This window comes from Babylonia areolata, chromosome 19, assembly GCF_041734735.1.
Source record: "Babylonia areolata isolate BAREFJ2019XMU chromosome 19, ASM4173473v1, whole genome shotgun sequence".
Classification (NCBI taxonomy): Eukaryota; Metazoa; Mollusca; class Gastropoda; order Neogastropoda; family Buccinidae; genus Babylonia; species Babylonia areolata.
Genome location: NC_134894.1, coordinates 61,130,103 through 61,143,277, shown reverse-complemented (window position 1 = coordinate 61,143,277; position 13,175 = coordinate 61,130,103). Strand labels below are relative to the sequence as shown.

Genomic DNA, 13,175 nt, shown 5'->3' with positions numbered 1-13,175 from the left:
CTTCTTGGGTGTGTTGGAGGTTAAGGAGGAGCAAAAATCTCTCCATGACTTCCTCTGGCTCTTTTTAAAAACATACCTGGCTTTCGCCCTCAGCTGTTGATGGGTTCGAACGCTATCGGTCTCCGAAAGACGCGTCGCTGCGCTCTCTTCCGAGACTTACGGGCCTCCCGACATTCCGCGTTGAACCAGGGCGTTCTTGGCACCTGAGGCTTGGAGGTAGACGATGGGACTGCTGCTTTGGCGCAATCTAAAACGATCCGAGTCAGAGTGTCAGCAGGGTCCTTGCTTTTCAATACTGTTTCTTCCTGCAGCTCCGCTCTTATCTTCGTGGTAAAAAAACTCCAGTCTGCTTTGTCATAGTTCAGGCGGTCAGGCAGAGAGTCACCTTCTCCATCTGTGGGGCAGAGGATGACAGGAAAGTGGTCACTCCCGTGCAGATCGTCGTGCACTTTCCACTCGTAGTCCAGGACCAACGATGGATCGCAGACTGACAGATCTAAACACGAGAGCTTTCCAGAGGACAGATGAAGGTAAGTGGGAGACTTGTCGTTGAGACAGCACAAGTCCATGTCGGAAAGAAGGTTTTCCAAGAGAAGACCTCGGGCTGATGTCATCTCACTTCCCCAGAGCGGGGAGTGTCCATTGAAGTCGCCCAACAGTAAGAACGGACGTGGGAGCTGGTCGACCAGGTTCATGAGGTCCTGCCTCAGAACATGGACGGAAGGAGGAAGGTAGAGCAGACAGTGATGGTTTTCTCAAGTTTGACTGCCACCGCCTGTAAAGGGGTGCTTGAAGGAACTGCACTGTATCAAAGGGACTTGGGTATAAAAAGGGCAACACCTCCCGTCAATCCCTCTTGCTTCGGCTGAGCGGGTTTAAAAACGGAGTTAAAACCAGAGAGAGATAAAACCTTGCCATCTCTTTGCACAGTCTCCTGCAGCTCCAGCACTGAAGGTTTCAGAGCACGACAAAGCAGCTGGAGTTCCTGGAAATTGGCGTAGAACCCCCGGATGTTCCAGTGGATCACTGCCATTAAGAAGGTTAAAAAAAAAATAAAGCAGCAGCCTATTCCATCGCTACCCCCTGCTCCTCTGCTTGCGGTGGCTCAAGGTCGGCCAGGATGGAGTACTTATTTTTAGAAATTAATTTTTCTGATTCCGACCAAGTGGGAATATCCACGACCTCGGCCCCTCCCGATCCCGCCGAGGCCGCAACCCTCCCCTCCTTGAATTTTGGAGGTACGGGGGGTTTCCGGCCACCTCCGCTACACTACAGCGCCGCCCATTTTTTTGTTTGTTTTTTTTTTTTCTTGCGTGCAGTTTTATTTGTTTTTCCTATCGAAGTGGATTTTTCTACATAATTTTGCCAGGAACAAGCCTTTTGTTGCCGTGGGTTCTTTTACGTGCGCTAAGTGCGTGCTGCACACGGGACCTCGGTTTATCGTCTCATCCAAATAACTAGCGTCCAGACCAACACTCAAGGTGTAGTGGAGGGGGAGAAAATATCGGCGCCAAGCCGTGATTCGAACCAGCGCGCTGAGATTCTCTCGCTTCCTAAGCTGACGCGTTACCTCTAGGCCATCACCCCACTTCATAAGAGTAAACGTAATCGATCATATTCATTTGCGGCAATGATCCGATGATTGTATCTCTAGTTATCATTATTATCATCATATCATTATCAATTTCACTCCTTTTTATTTTAAAAAAGGACATGTACTGATATAGGTTATTTTCCATTTTCTTTGTCACTTAACATCACACTGTCCAACACCCAGGAAAACGTCACATAAGCTAGTGAAATATCATAATACATACACAACTACAAATAAGCGAAACTATCTAGTCTTTGGAAACATACATTCATCCTATTAAAGATATAAATGGCCATCATCAATGAAATACTGTTGAATATCCTTTACAAAATTTCCCCTTGATGCACATTTTCACTTCCAGAACCATTCAGTTGCTTTCTCTCTAACAAAAATCAAACAACTATGTTAAACTGATGCAAGAATCTACACATAAGGAGGAGGACAAAAGCATACTGGTTAAGTAGTCTTAGTGACAGCAACAGCTGTGCTGGCTGTGCCAGGGAAAATCTACTGGGACCCATCAGCCCTGACTGTATAAAAATCTGTGAGATTCTTCTTTTTCTCCTTCGTTTGTGGGCTCCAACTCCCACGTTCACTCGTATGCATATGAGTGAGCTTTATGTGTATGATCGTTTTTGCATCGCCATGTAAGCGATACTCCATTTTCAGGGGTGTGCATGCTGGATATGTTCTTGTTTCCATAACCCACCGAACGCTGACATGGACTACAGGATCTTTAACATGCATATTTGATCTTCTGCTTGTGCATACACACATAGGGGGTTCAGGCACAAGCAGGTCTGCACATACTGACCTGGGAGATCGGAAAAATCTCCAGCTATTACCCACCAGGCGCCGTTGCCAAAGAGGAACAAAACACAAAAAGTGAAATGCCGCCACAGTAGTTATGGCCCACACTTACGATTCTTGCAGCTAATATATGTACCAGCCTGAGAGTACATGTTTTCAGAATGAGCTGAGAAATCCAAAGAGAAATGGTGACAGCTGCAATGTCTTTCTCGTCCGCAGAATGCCGAATGGTTCCTCCAATCCTCCATCTAATAGGGGTTACCTGGCATATTGTACTAGCCTCTGAACGATATGAAAAAAGACCGATTGAAGATTATAATACTCACTGTTAAAACTTAATGTTTCAAAATAAGGTATTGGCGTTTTTTTCAGATTTCCGCGTTTGTACTATAAATACTGTGTTTGCTTTGAAATTTGGCCAACAGAGTAAATCAACAAACTACGGTTGCATCAGTGTGACATAGTACATACAGTGTTTGATGCCAAACGGACAATTGCTTCACAAATCTTCAGGCAATTAAGCGATAAGGACTTACTTCCCTAAAGAGTGTGATACGTACGGCATGTAGCCTGCTCACAGACATTGTCATCATTACAGATAATGTACGCTGTCCATCTGGGAGAACATCGACCAAACGCTGTCAGCTCTGCAACACACACACTCACACACACACACACACACACACACACACACACACACACGTGTACATGCACGAAAACATAAACACGTTTGTAAATTACACCAAAGGCTGTGGAGAAGACAGTGGTGGGCCAAATTATCCCCTCTAAGCCAAAGTTCTGAAAGTAAGATTGACCGAGTTAGTAAAGGGAGCGCGATGAGGGACTAGCACAGGGTCATGGTTGGAAAGTTCTGCCTGTGCCCCCATAAAAGTTAATGGTCTAGAATGTTCAAAGATCAGACGCTTCATTTCGAGGAATCCTTCAAATATTTTCTTGTATGGAAAGCTCCAGGTACCAGAGAAGGACTCCGTACCAGGAGGGGGAATGGTGATGGCACCTCTCACCACCTGGGCAGGTGTATTCAGCCGCTCCTGAGGCATCTCCAGGCCCTTTTGACGCTTTGTGACAGGGGTGCTAGTTCCCGCAAGGGAGGTGCACGTGGATGTCATTTGACTGACAAGTGCTCAGTCCCTCCACCAAAAGCAGCATGCACCACTGGAAAAACACAAAATGGAGGAGTGCAGTCGGATGGGGGCGAGTGGGGGGCGGGGGGAGGGAGCAGAGGGGGAGTTCGGGGTGGGGGGTGGGGAATAAGAGGGGCTGAACTGAACTGAACTGTGACTGGGGAAAAGAGTACCAGGGTCGGCCCTGGTCCTCAATGCAGACTAGCGTGTCCTGGGGATCAAGCCCCCAGTACCGGCATGATAGGGGCAGGAGGGAGGTGTGGGAAGGGACTGGGCGTGGCAGAGTGTGGAACGGAAAAGCACAAACCACACTGATCGGGAAGACTGGGGGGAAGAGGGGGTTGAAGCATGACCTTGCTTTCCCTTGGTCTCCTTCCAGACCGATCTTGAGTTCGAGGTCTTCCTCCAGAACATGTCTAATGTGACATATCGTCCAGGTCGCAAAATGAGAGAACCTGCAGGCTCCGGGCAGGGGACTCTATGATCAGCCATCGTAGGGTGGGAATAACGACCAGGTCAATTCAGATCCCACGCATCGAGCCCTACAGCGAGAGAGATAGTACAGCAAGGAGCAGTATGGGCAAATGCCAATGTTGTAAGCCAGTTGAGCTTCTCTTGGTTACCTTGAATATGAAAGAGGTGGACTGCTGGTTGACTGAGCTTCTCTTGGTGACCTTAGATAAGAAAGAGGTGGACTGCTGGTTGCTTGGCAGTAGAACAACGAGGAGCAGTATGGATGAATACCAATGGTGTAAGCCAGTTCAGCCTCTCTTGGTGACCTTAATAAGAAAAGATGTGGACTGCTGGTTGCTTGGCTACTGCAGGCCCCCTGCTTACTCTGCTAGTGGAAACCACTTAGTGTAGATGTCGGATTCAGTGAGCGCAAGAGAAATATATTACACCACAGCCCAACACGCAGTACACTTAATGTGCATTAGATTCATTCAACGATGTATGATACACATTTATTCCTTATCATACTATTCCACTGTCTAGTTTTATAGAAACATCCATTGTTAAAATAACAATACGGTTGATTTACACTTAATCAAGCTAATTCCAGTTATGGCATTTTCACTGCAAACGAGTGTCAGTTTAAGGGCAGGTAACAAAAGCATACTCCACATAGCTATTATTTGCTAATTCAGTTTCAGTTTCAGTAGCTCAAGGAGGCGTCACTGCGTTCGGACAAATCCATATACGCTACACCACATCTGCCAAGCAGATGCCTGACCAGCAGCGTAACCCAACGCGCTTAGTCAGGCCTTGAGGGAAAAAAAGAAGAAAAAAAAGAAGGGGAATAAATGATAGATAAGCTTACACAAATAAATAAATAATAACTGTAATGTAAAAAAAAAAAAAAAAAAAAAAAGCAAAAAAGCAAATAGATGTAAAAAATGAAGACACACATTCACATATACACCCACACATGCATAACAGATATGAACCGAACATGCAGTTTCACAGATATGAAAGCACAGTCAAATACATATAAACGTACATGAGCTCCAACACACACACACACACACACATTACCCTGCACCTCCTCTACCCCCTCCTCCACACACTCATTTCTAGTCTACGTATCACAGCTTCCATGGCACACACACACACACACACACACACACACACACACACACAGATGAACACTTACCTGTACAAGCACACACACATATGCCCATATCTCCACACACATATGTACAAAGATATTATATATATATATATATATATATATATATATATATATATATATATATATATATACGTTCCAATATCCTGTTGCTCCCACAGTGTAGGCATGCATACACTCACATACCTCATCCTCTACCCCACCTCCCCCCGCACTCCCACCTCCCCCTCACACACACACGCATGTGCACATAACTCTACTGACACTTGTGTACACTTACACTCTCGCGCATGCACAAACGCACTCAAAAATACAGACCCACACATGCACACAAACACACACACGGACAGAAGGTTGCCACTGATTGGCCGCAAGAGGGATGGGAAAAGATCTCTGATGCCAAGAACGTGGCGTCTAGAGTGTTGCTCAGTCTATTGTATTTGGAAAAGCCCACAGAGACTCTGTTCCGTTTTGAAGAAATTTGCGCAATGTTGGTTTGGAAATGATGCCGATATTTGTTTGATTAGCAAAGCATCGTGCTCTACCTTTCATGTTAGACTTACGGCCACTCCCTCTCTCTGCTTTTATTTCTTTGAGGCGATCGATGGTGTGATGGCCTTGTTCAAAGTGAAAGCAATGATGGGTGATTTTAAAGAATGCTTTTCATTGTGTTTTATCTTCACCTGTGTTGGTGAACTATAGAAACAGCATATAATCTAGACAAAAAATACATGGGAGAAGGCTGAGCTAAGAAACGCAGAAGCAGGAAAACAGAAAAAAGCAATAGGGTAATGAGACAGAGTAAGTGACAGATAGAGAGAAGGTGGGGGACTGGGGGTAGGGGTGTGGGGGGTGGGGGTATACACATGAGACACACAGGAGGGTGCAGACACATTAAAAGGGAGGATCTGACTTACGATTTATCCGATGACCAAAGACTTCTATTTCACAGAAGCCAAACTGACCAGGAACGCCCTGTCTGACAATCATAGCCCAGTCTCCAAGGAGAGGCGCAGCGCATTTCACTACCACTCTCTCTCTGGCAGCAACACGGGAACCAATAGTCCCGCAGTGCTCGTACCTTGATGGGTTGAGACGCACTTCACCTCCTATTGCAACTATAAGCTTGGCATTCTCCAGAGAGGAGGATGCTATCACACACACACACACACACACACACACACACATAGACACACGCACGCACGCGCAGTTATTATTTGCCAAATGTTGAATGAGATATGGTAAATTTGTGGAGACAGATCTAGCATTCACTGCATAACCTGCACTGCCTGTTTCCGAATGGGGGGCATTATGGAGGAAAGTATATGTATGTTGGGTATGGTGTGTGGAGGGTATAAGGAAAAAGAAAAAAATTCTACATTAAAAAATAAAATGGCATATAATAATAATAATACAATTTGTGATTCAGTCAACTACTTATACGACTGATCACAGTTGTAAATCGAAAATTAAACAGAAATTATAGTACTTAAAACAGTAGCCGCAAATATGAGCTGGGGGTGCAGTCACAAGCTGATGTACAAAGTCACCACCTAAAGTTTTTGAACATTCTAACATCACTTTCTTGTGGTTGGATTCTCCACCAAGGAAAGTCCGATTCCATGTGCATAGGATATCGAATGTAACCCTGGAATTGTCGGCGCTGATCGAGGTCCGGTATTTGGTGACGATGTCTGTTGTTAAAACGTTTTCTTCTTGGATGTTCCCAGAACAAGGAGTGCAGATGTCTGCCGATGTTTCTGGCCAGAATACGCGAACCTTGGAAATTTGGGTGCAAGTGGTCTTTGAAATTATTGCATTGGGTTTTTAGGTTTTCATGCAATATGAATGACACATTGGATTCTTCACATATTTTTTGCAAAAGTCATTGCATTGAACATTTCCCATTTTGCCTGGATGTTAGCGTCTCTCACGGCAGCGATTTTGCTAATGACAACTTTGATGTTGGGGAACGAGGCCAAGACATTTTTTATGTTATCCACCATGATTTTGCTGGCTTGTTCTGGGTCAGCGTCTTTTATGTCACTGATTCCGCAGTGGACAACTACGGAATCTACTTTCTCAAGGTTTTGAATTGCATTCAGTGACTTTGGAATGTCGCTAACGTTGTATGTTTTTAGTTTTTCTACATGAAACCCATACGACAGGCCAAGGCGACTGTTGTCAGGGCCGTTCAGAATTGAATCCTGTAGAATTGCTACAGTGGGAAGGTTCGAATTCTTTTGTGGGTTGACTCTGGGTTTGACGTAAGATGAGGAGGGCAGTTTCCGCGTCACACTGCTGTTCCGGGCTTGTTCTTGGGGCCCACTCTTTTGATCTTTTATACAGACTGACCTTGTTTTAGTTTGGGTGGCTGGACTCAGGGAAGTGGAAGCAGCCGGGTGTTGTTTGACAGCCTCTGCATAGGTAGTGGGCGGAGGGGAGACCGTTGAAGCAGACGGAGATGGTGTTTGTTTCGCTGATTACACCAGCTGCTTGGACTGGGATGCTCCCTTTGTGCGGCTGAATTTTACTGACAAATCATTCAGCACTTGTGCCTGGTCAGTCACGATTTTTTCAAGAGTTGATTTTTTGGCAGAGGGATAATATGACTTCTTTCAGTTCAGTTTCTCTTTTCAGGTAGCAGTCTACATCGTTGTCAGGGTTACTACTGGTAACAGGACGCCAAACGGAGCAGAGTTTTTCCTTGTTCTTGCCACTTGCTTCTCCTTTTTCACTTTCTTTAGAGTTCTCATTCGGCATCGAGACGTTAGCGCAGCAAGACGTTGATCGCGTACGTCTTGCTTTTGTCATTTATACATCAAACTTCGTAATGCACGCAGCGCTCAAGTTCAGCTGCTGCTTTCCTTCGCCTATGTTTTTATTAACTACCAAACACCTATATTACAATCACTTAATGTTAAGAAGAATAAATTACCCAAGCTTCCAGGTTAATATTATCCACCTGTGCACTAGCATGTAGATACTGCCACAAAAATCAGTGCCGCACTATATAATCAAGAAGGAATAGAGTACAGTGTATACTCTCCACCAGCACCCAGCACTACTCCAGATTTTCATTCATGCGCGGGGCACGTGTTAAGTTCAGTGATCACCTTACTCTACGTATCGTCTCTGTGTATTTACCGAGGCCCTAACGAAGTGAACACGGAATGGTTACATAATATTCAGGATAATGAAAAATGTTGATTGGGGGAGATTTTAACTCCCATTCTCCTTTTTGGGACAAAGATTGTGTATCAGTTACTTGTAACCGCTTTGTAGAAAATGTTGTTGATTCCTTCTTGAGCTTTTTAAATGATGGCAGCGTTACCAGAATCCCTGACATTGTCACTCACAGGGCATCTACAAAAGATCTGTCTTTCATATCGCCTACGTTGTATCCAGAATGTAAATGGACGAATATAAAGATGCATTGAGAAGTGATCACTTACTGATCATGACTTTTATGAAACTCAAAAACCTTCAGAATTTCAGAAAGACAAAGTTCCAAGGTATAACTATGACATCTTTTTCAATGCTCCAAAATATTTGCTAAAGAAACTTCAAAGCATAGACAGTAAAGCATATAGACTTGCCCTTGGTGTACCTTTCCATGCATCGACCCTCGGAACATACAAAGAAAATAGTAGTATTACCTTTAGATGTATACCAAAAGCTCGAATGTGCTAAATACGTATTGAGAAGCTCAACAACTGAAAATTATACATCAGAGGAAGTAAAAATTACATCCGAAAACAACTTCCCCTAAAGAGCTAAAAACATATCTTATTAACACCCATTGGCACGTTTGTGTCAAACCTGTCTGAAAAGTCTGAAATTAATTCAGATGACGTAGACACACAGAAGGCCGTAAGTCCAAACCCTATCTGGAAGATGAATAAAGCACATTTTGACTTTAATCATACTGACATTAAAAAGAATGTAAACCCGAACATCATGGCAACGGAAGTCCGAGTACACCTTCAAAATAGATACTTTGATCATTTACAGATTTTACACAGACGGCTCACTATTAGACAATGGCCGAGCAGGTTCAGCTTTCATTATACCAGAATTGAAAACGGGAAAATCATACTATATTGATAAAAATCGTTCAATATTCAGTGCTGAACTTATAGCAGTCCTTATGGACCCCATATAAGTACAGTTTATTATTATTGGTTTTTTTGTTTGTTTTTTTCCATGTGTGGGAATTTTTCTTTTTAGACAACACTCTAGATAAAGAAGTTTTTGTTGTTGTTTATCAGTAGAAAATTAATTTGTTAAGGTTTTACCACAGGCACAGACACACAGGCACACTGGCATCTTGAACGCGATGCAATGAAAATGATTACTGAAACGTTTACCAAGATGTATGACTTCATCTTCATGTTGGTGATGGCCAGATGTCCAATAGTATATACTATCCTGGTTTTATTGCAGCTGTGTTTCTTTTTTTTTTTTCTTTTTCTTTTCAAAAGGCCCCTTTTCGTAAAAATCACAAACTATAGGCCTAACGGGGGAGGGGGTGGGGGGTTCATTTGAGACCTACCTTGAAATATTAAACATATTGTTTGAACATACCACAGCAGTCGTAGCGGGCAGTAACTGCAAAGGAACTGATTCTGTGCAGCCCGAGCAGGTTCACTTTCCACCACGAAGCCTGGGAAGAACCGGCGTTGTGCATAATTGAACATTGCCTGCCACCTTGATAATTGACCTTCCCATCATTAACGTTGTTGGGGCTGCCAATACCAGCCGATTCCTGGGTGACCGGTTTGAGTATAGCCACGTTGTAAGTTACTGGAAAAAAGAAAAAAGAAAAAAAAAAAAAGCTTTCAGTTGTTTTTGTTCATTTCTCACAAAAACGGCACACATATGCGTCATATATGTAAGCCATATTATTTTATGGAATGCGCATTTTTTCCTGGGAAGGGAGGGCGAAGGGGGGGGGGGGGGGTAAGTGAAAAGAAAAATAGTGAGAACAGAAAGTTACACATGAACACATACGTGGTCATATTTCAGACTGGGTTATTTATAGGCCTCAGGACATCATCAAGTCTACTTCAGTGACACAGAAGCTTAATTCTGATCATTTTTGTATTGTACGTGACCTTTGTATAGATGCTCCATCAACACCTGTGTACAAAAAGGTCCGTAACATTTTACGTGTATTACCGTTTTGTATATATACCCCAGTGCGTAGGTAGCCATATTCTGTTTTCAGGGGTATGCATGTATAGTGTGTTCCTATTTCCACACACACACACACACACACACACATACTTCATACGGGCATTGTGGCAGTCAACTCATATCCTGGTCCACTGTGTCTACCGCTTTGCAAAGGAAGGCGGAGCCCGATCCTCTTCTTCCGCCGTTTGAACTTTCCCCAACCGAAGTTCGATACCCTTTCCCACCTGGCTGGAGTGATTAAAGTCGGAGCTCCTAACATAACACCAGAACAGTACAAGGCCTCAAACCGTAAATGAACACTGGATGAGAAGTCCAAAGTCTGATAAAATCTACTACGGTGCCTCTCTTTACACAGCAAGTGTTTTTGCATGCTCGCGCGCATGCATGCATGCGCGTGTGTGTGTGTGTGTGTGTGTGTGTGTGTGGATTATAAACTTCGACAATACACTTTGCAAGTATGGTGCAGTGAAACAAGAACTGTAACTCATCCTGTTACAATATCAAGAAAGAAAACACACACACACACACACACACACACACACACACACACACACAGCCTTAAATGCTGAACCAGTGTCAGAAATGTAATTTAGCATGGACAAATTACCAGCCGCCTGTGACGACTTTGCTGTCAACATCAGCACGAAGACAACGAAAGTAATGGCATGGTATTGAGGGACCAGCCTACAAACAAAGATAAAGCCTGTCAAGCAGCAGGGACAGCGAAACGTGTGTTACGGAGTGCCACAATCTGATTTCCTCGTGCAGGGGAGTTCAAGTGCTTCTGTCTATTTGCACGAGTTTTTTGTACTGGTCAGTAAGCATTTTTTTTGTACTGGTCAGTGAGTATATTTTTCTCTGCCCGGTTTAACTGGCCAGCAACAAACAGTCTCTCACAGAGGGTTGGAATGAAATGGTCTCGCTGTTAGTGCTCTGTGGTTCTGGCTACAGGTAATTACATATTATTTTTCATAAGAGTTTAAAGATATAGTTAGTCTTTTTATGTAAGCATGTTTTTTCTTGTTTCTTTTGTACTGTAAATGTAGTTAATATTTGTTGTGCATGTTTTGGGTGGAACTATGCTTTGCGATATATTGTGTAAACTTGGCTACACTGCAAATTGACCAAAGGATATTATGTTCTCTGTACATATAATCGCTGGCATAAAGAGCAAAGGTAGTAGATAATCGTGCTATCTTTCTATTTCTAAATGTTGAGAAACGTGGCCATGTTTTTCATAATAACCTAGGAATTATTGTTAAATATTCCGTTCCCCTTGTTAGTCCGACGCATGGATAATGAATAAATGTTTTCTTCTTTTTGTGTCATGTAAGCAGCATGGCCTTAATGAGAAATTGATATTTGATAATTGGATAGACTGGACAGTCTAAAATAATTATTTGAACAAATGTAAGTTGGGGCATGAATGGGAAAGGATGAATTAGGTGAAAGGGGAATGTGGAAATTATATAGAGCATATATCTTACGGGTCTTATACACCGTCCCAGAGTTCCGGGGCAGACGTAGAGACAGCCCAGTCCGAGGAGACGGGATCAACCCACCGTCCGAGGAGACGTGGTAGCGGCCCAGTCCAGGAAGACTGGAGCGGGACAGACCTGGCTGTGGTCTGGTGAGGCTTGTGCAACCTCGAGACAACATGTGTCTTGAAGACTAAGACGCGTCCGAAGAACTACGTAATTTGTGTGTGCAGCACAAGAGGTGATATGTGTGTTGACTGTTAGTCCATGGACCCACAAAACATTGAAAAACAGAAGTCGACATTCCCCAGACTCAAAATGCCTGCGTGCGTGTGTGTGTGTGTGTGTGTGTGTGTGTGTGTGTGTGTGTGTCGGTCTACTAATTGCTTGTTAAGCAGAACAATTTGTTAATCTTTTTTTTGTGTGTGTGTGTGTTAAATTATATAGGCTCAGGTGCAATACCTTGTGTCCGTTTTGTTTACCGAAGAGGGCGGGAGAATGAGACTGAACTCGCATGTGAATGTTTGTTGCCTCCCTTTAGTCTAGTCTGTCTTCTATTCTCTTTCGTAACAACGTGCATGGTCGACACGCGACACAATCGGGCAGCTAAATCACATCCCCATGACCTGTCTCCATAAGATGTTGAGGATCTTCTTCGTTCGTGGGCTGCAACTCCTACTTCCACTCTTATGTACACGAGTGGACTTTTACGTGTACGACCGTTTTTACCCCGCCATGTAGGCAGCTATACACCGTTTTTGCGCATGTGCATGCTGGGTATTGTTCTTTCCATAACCCACCGAACGCCGACACAGATTACAGGGTCTTTAACGGGCGTTTTTGATCTGTCTGCGGGTAGACACACGAAGGGGGTTCAGGCACAAGCAGGTTTGCACAAATGTTGACCTGGGAGATCGGAAAAAATCACCACCCTTTACTCACCAGACGCCGTTAACGAGATTCGAACCCTGGGCCCTCAGATTGAAAGACCAACGCTTTAACCACTCGGCTATTGCGCCCGTCATTGAGAGGAGCCAAAGTCATGACGAAACACCATGGTAGGGAAGTTCAACGTATCCCCAATCAACTCCTCAATGGTGGACTGTCACAGGGGAAGCCGGTTGATGGGAGGACAGAAAAGCGTTTCGAGGGCACTTCCAAGGTCTCCCTAACAACTACTGACACTGACACCAACACCAGGGAAACCTTTACACAGGGCTGTTCAAAAGGGCACGGCAGTCATCCACAAAGGTTGTCAGACCTCATAACCTCAGAGGGAACTCCACAGGACCAGAGCAGCCAGCACACCAATTGGTGTG

At 44.1% G+C, this 13,175-nt stretch overlaps 1 long non-coding RNA gene across 1 annotated transcript; it reads right to left on the bottom strand.

Annotated features, from left to right (window-relative positions):
* Window positions 1–3,007: 3,007 nt before the first annotated feature.
* Window positions 3,008–9,884, bottom strand: LOC143294016 (uncharacterized). Its single transcript, XR_013056861.1, has 3 exons — window positions 9,767–9,884; window positions 6,097–6,330; window positions 3,008–3,051 (listed from the first exon to the last, which is right to left on the bottom strand). It is a non-coding gene; the product is annotated as an uncharacterized LOC143294016 (long non-coding RNA).
* Between the last annotated feature and the right edge of the window lie 3,291 nt (window positions 9,885–13,175).